We start from the raw sequence: 5,538 nt of genomic DNA, 5'->3' as shown, positions 1-5,538 counted from the left end.
TTTCTTTTTCTTTGTTTCTTTGCATACTGACTTTCATCAAGTGGGATATTGTGTTCTGCTACCATCTTCTCTGGGATTCTTACTCATTTCCTAATATATGTCTTTGCCTTCCTTCTATAGTTCACCAGTGAAGAATGAAGTAAAGTTTAATTTTAATTCCAAAGTTCAGATTCCAGGCAGCTTCTGATGGTTTTCACACTTTGATAGTGAGGATTGCTTAATACTTTTTCTGAAACATTTATAGGACAGGTCAAATATTTGGAAAAATCTCTTAATGACATGTGACTTTCAATGTACTTTATTTTCCTATTCTCATATTTACTATTCTCATTTGGGTGCTCCTTTCTACTTTGAAATGATAAATTGAACTGTCATTTTCAGGAACTAAATTTGTATATGTCTATGTGTCTAAATCTGTTTCTATACACATTAATACAACCTCATAAATACATGTTGCATCCCTTCAGTGTTTCTATTCATGTATGGTTATGCAACAGATTTTTAAAAAATAAAATAGAATAATCTAAAAAGTCTTGTATAGTATCTAATGTAAAATGCATTAACAATATATTTTAATTTTACTACTAAACACATAATCTGCATATCTGATGCAAACAAGGTAGCAATCTTTTTGTTTTAACTTAAACCAGGTAGATATATTCTGCAATGTTCAATAGCACATAGCACATCATAAAACATAATGAAAGAAGAAGAAATAGGTGAAAGGGATATATGTGCAGTCCTGTTCTTCTTCATCTTCCTTTTCTTAACAGAACATCACCACACATATCAGGATATTTTATGGGAATGAGGATTTCCCTCGTTTCAGGCACACTTCAGCTTCTTCAAGACACAGCAAAAAGTCTCTTTCAGTTTGCTGTTCCATAAAATGAGTAGAAACGTGTGGAGAGCCGTCTCCCGGGACGGGCGTAGCGCATGCGCTGTAAACCTGCTCCAAAGTCCCCCCGCCCATTGAATGAGCCAAGATGGCGCCCATATCCTGCTTCCGCTTATGACGTGCACACTCACTATTCCTATCTGCCAATTGAGTGCATATGCGCGGCGCTAGATCATTGGTTATGAGTAGAGTACTTAAGAGTTTGCCCAAGCGAACCTCGGGGAGACAGCCCACTAGGAGCCGTACCTGACGGCCACATCGAGGCTGCTCTCCCGCGAGGCACTCTGCCCCGCGTGGAAACCTGTAACAGAGAATGCTTATCTAGCTTCAGTAAAAGACTTGCTCTCGCAACCGCCGTGTGGCTCGAGTCGTGACTTCCAGCCAGGTCAGTTTGCGTGGTCTGCATCTCTCTCTCTCTCTCATCCCTTGTTTCTCCCCTCGCCGGCCGGGGAACAGGGGTCGAGCGGGGCGGCGCCGGACAAGTGGTGGCCCGTACGGGGAACGCTCCTCCTCCTGCCTCGCTCTCGACGGTCCCTCTGTGAGGAGAGCAGCGCTGCGCATCGAGCTTACGGCGGACTTCCCGCGCCTGATCAACGCGAGAAGGAACCAGGACGTCAACCAGTGTGGGTTCCGGAAAGACTGGTGAGAACCGTGACATCACCTGAAGAAGCCAAGGAACAGCTGTCAGAAACGCCAACGAATATACAACCTGAACCATTAGACCAAGCCTCCGACCCTGCTGATGATGGCGACGACCGACAAGACGATAATAGTAGGACTGACCACCCCGCGGTTGCCCAAAAAGAGGATCGGTAACTCTGTTCTTTGCTCTCCTATAGCAATCCTTCTAATCTGCCTTTTTCTTTTTTTAGTGGAACTGTGGTAGCGCAGGAGAGTGGTCTTTGGGGCCTGTGGCATCATCCCCCGACCCTGGCCCCATTCTCTGCTGGGTCTCCCGCCTCTCCTGTGTTTTTCACTCGTACCCTGTCTCTAGGTCTCCACCACCTGCCTTCTGACAGAAATATTTCCTCCACAAGCTTCAACGAGTCCTTCCCCCTCACCAATGACACACTGATCCTCTCTTTTGCTAACCTCTCTGTCAAGGTTGTCAACACCACAGTTGCGGCGAATGCTACTTGTGAAACTGGTAATGGCGAGTTAAGTAAGGGAGTCTTGCTTGAATTTCTTAACGTTACAGGGAAGAGCCGCCAGTCTTGTGAAGGGATCTTGAGTAAAAATGAGACTCAAAGGTGCCTTTTCCTTCCGGGGTTTGCTCCTACAGTCTGCAACCGTTCCAAAGACCCGGATGCCTCGCCGCCCCGCTATCCTAGTGTATCGCCCAAGTTATGTCTGGCTCCCCGTCAAGGCAACCGACTGGGTTGGCCCTGTTTCTCAAGTTGTTTCACTTAACAATATCCCCTTCTCTAAGTCTAGGCGTCCAAGAGGCATACCTTACCCGAGACGTGCTACGCCGCCACAATCAGATGCTGAACTTAAATTTCCAGGCCATTCAGAAACTCCTAGCGGAGATAGATGAACTTGGACTAGAAATAGATGGACTCTGGAGAGTTCTCCAGCAGACGTGTGATACCCGATGGTTATTCGGGAGGCTTTGTGTCACCCCGGTTAGGGTGAACTTGACAGAGGAGCAGCAAGATGTCGCCGAGTGGCTCAAGGACACTTATCTCCCCAACTTCACCAATCTCTCCGACCAAGTGAAATCCGACCTTCAGGGACTTGAGAACATTAGGAAATTGAAGCCTGTTAGTTTCGACCTTTCCACACTGGGCGAGACTGTAAAAAATCTGTGGGACCAAGTCACCTCTTGGTTCTCTTGGCCCAATTTGACTAATTGGATTCTCTTGATGGTGGGACCATTGGTGGGATTAGTCATTGTTAAATCTTTGCTAGAACGCCTGTTTCAAGCGCGGCAGTACCGTGTTACCACTATGATGGCTATGTCCTCCACCTTTGATACCCCCAACAGCGACCATTCTGATGGCCCTACCCCATCCTGGCCGCCTCGGGCGGGGCACTCGGGAGCGAGGTTTGTAGCTAAGCGCGCAGCTGTGTCCCGGGTATAACGGGCGACGCCAGCAGTCATAATTTTTGTCTCAGGTAGGTCCCTAAGGCAGAGTCATAGTTGTGGCCAGACTTGACTCTAGCCAATGCATAGGGACGCCTAGTGACGCCTCCGACTCTGGTTAATGCTATCCCTGCCCCCGCCTTTGTCCCCCAGTTGCAAGGCAAAGCACTGCAGGGAGAGTCATGTTGTTTCCAGCTCACGGACTCTCCTGTCTCCATATGAGGTGAGCATTCTGGTCGGTGCTAGAGGCTCCGCCGCTAAATGGCTGAGACCTAGTCCAGACTCCCCAAAGCACCGGAACAAATTGTGAGCCATCTGGGTTCACGGGAGCACACTCATCACTGGGGACACTGGGTCGATATAAATAATAAAGGGGGAGATGTGGAGAGCCGTCTCCCGGGACGGGCGTAGCGCATGCGCTGTAAACCTGCTCCAAAGTCCCCCCGCCCATCGAATGAGCCAAGATGGCGCCCATATCCTGCTTCCGCTTATGACGTGCACACTCACTATTCCTATCTGCCAATTGAGTGCATATGCGCGGCGCTAGATCATTGGTTATGAGTAGAGTACTTAAGAGTTTGCCCAAGCGAACCTCGGGGAGACAGCCCACTAGGAGCCGTACCTGACGGCCACATCGAGGCTGCTCTCCCGCGAGGCACTCTGCCCCGCGTGGAAACCTGTAACAGAGAATGCTTATCTAGCTTCAGTAAAAGACTTGCTCTCGCAACCGCCGTGTGGCTCGAGTCGTGACTTCCAGCCAGGTCAGTTTGCGTGGTCTGCATCTCTCTCTCTCTCTCATCCCTTGTTTCTCCCCTCGCCGGCCGGGGAACAGGGGTCGAGCGGGGCGGCGCCGGACAGAAACGAATGGAAAGAGGGGTAGAAAAACATTAGCACATTAGCAGACATCTTTGCCACAGCACTGTCCAGTACAGTATAGGCCAAACCCATAACAGTATTGATCAAATAGTACATAACAAAGAGTAGGAGGAATGAAATCATAGCTCTAATAGCTCTTATGTGGGCCTCTGTGCTGGGTCCCCTAGAACGAATGCCTTGGAGCTTCATCTGCCTGGTGTGGTTACATAGGAGAGGATTAAAAGAATAAAGGAGGCCAGTGATACTAGAAAAAGGAAAAGGAACGCCACGCCAAGTAGACTCTGGAAAGCTGTGAAAGCATAAATATTCCTCACAAAAACACATGTCAAATTTCCTTCCATAATTACCCGGTCTTCCCACAGCTTATTAAGTAATGTTTCCATCAGAAGAAAACATGTGAAGAAACAGAAGTTTGGCCCTAGAACAATGATGAGAAGCACCCTGTGAATTCGCCATTTCATCCAGAGGAAAATGGGATTAGAGAAACTGGCTATCCTGAGGAAATAGAAGACATTGAGGCAGGTAGTACAGACAGTGCAGAAATAGTTGGATCCTGTCAAGAGAATCTCAAAAATTACCACTACTATATTCCTGCAGTGAAACATTTTCTCATAGACTTTTAAACAGGTAGATAAAATTATCACCCACAGAAGACATATCCTGGATATTGCCAAGCACGTGAGAATACAAGCAATCAGTGAGACTCTGGTGCCTGATCCAGTCAATGCTGTTGATCAGCACAATGAATCCATTTCCCAAAATCCCCATTATCAATTGTACAGAAGAAATTACCATAAACAGTGTCTCCAGTATGCCAGACATTCTGTTGACAGGTAGTCTCTGCCTTCAGTACACCATTTGCTGAATGATTATTGCTGCAGTTATAGATTTATGTGTCCAAAGTTATAATATCCAATAGTTTTCTTCTTTTTTTTGTATTGTTAGCCCCTGAAAAGTTCCAAGTTGCATTACCAAAAAATAAGTTATTAGTTAAATTGTAAAAACTACACCTATATGTCAAGGGTATCAGAATGTGATTTTCAAGGCACATATTTTATTCCCTGCTGCTATTGACACTGGTTATATTTACATGTAAAGCTTTGTGTTAGAATTTAAATCCCCATTTGTTAACATGCAAAATGGAGATTGGTTTTCTTTTATTGTTTACAATATTATACTTTCCATAAAATTTATACATTTGTTCCATTTCTCTTGGTATAAGCTAGGAACCTGAAGCTCCAGTGTTGAAAATGCAATATATTTCTAAAGTTTATGACCTACATATACCTTTATTACCAAACACCAATACAGATTGATTATAAGATACCCCAAATATAGTAAAATACAGAGAATCTGTTCTCTAATGTTACACTAAAATTTTTTAGAATTTATGACAGTTTTAAAACACAGTCACAAATTCTTTGTCTCTCCTCTCATTGACAACTGGAGACTATATCTCATCTCTCAATCTAGGATGGTTTCTTAGTATTTCCACTAAAAAAATGGCCGAAATGCCACTACGGGAATCTTGAAGCAAGGTCGTTAAAGGCCTTGCAGCTTCTGCCTTGATCGCTGGGACATTTACTCTTGAAGCCCTGAGCCAACATCTTGTTAGTCTAACCACCCTGAGGTCACATGCAGGCCCTCTGAACAATGGTCCCTTCTGAGCCCAGCCTTT

General features: G+C 45.6%; 1 pseudogene; it reads right to left on the bottom strand.

Moving 5' to 3' along the window:
* Positions 1 to 624: 624 nt before the first annotated feature.
* LOC119542899 lies at positions 625 to 4,682 on the bottom strand (annotated as a pseudogene).
* Positions 4,683 to 5,538: the final 856 nt, after the last annotated feature.

The sequence above is a fragment of the Choloepus didactylus genome, chromosome 8, assembly GCF_015220235.1.
Source record: "Choloepus didactylus isolate mChoDid1 chromosome 8, mChoDid1.pri, whole genome shotgun sequence".
Lineage (NCBI taxonomy): Eukaryota > Metazoa > Chordata > Mammalia > Pilosa > Megalonychidae > Choloepus > Choloepus didactylus.
Note: the sequence above shows the minus strand (reverse complement) of the source record. Positions and strands in the feature narration are given on the sequence as shown.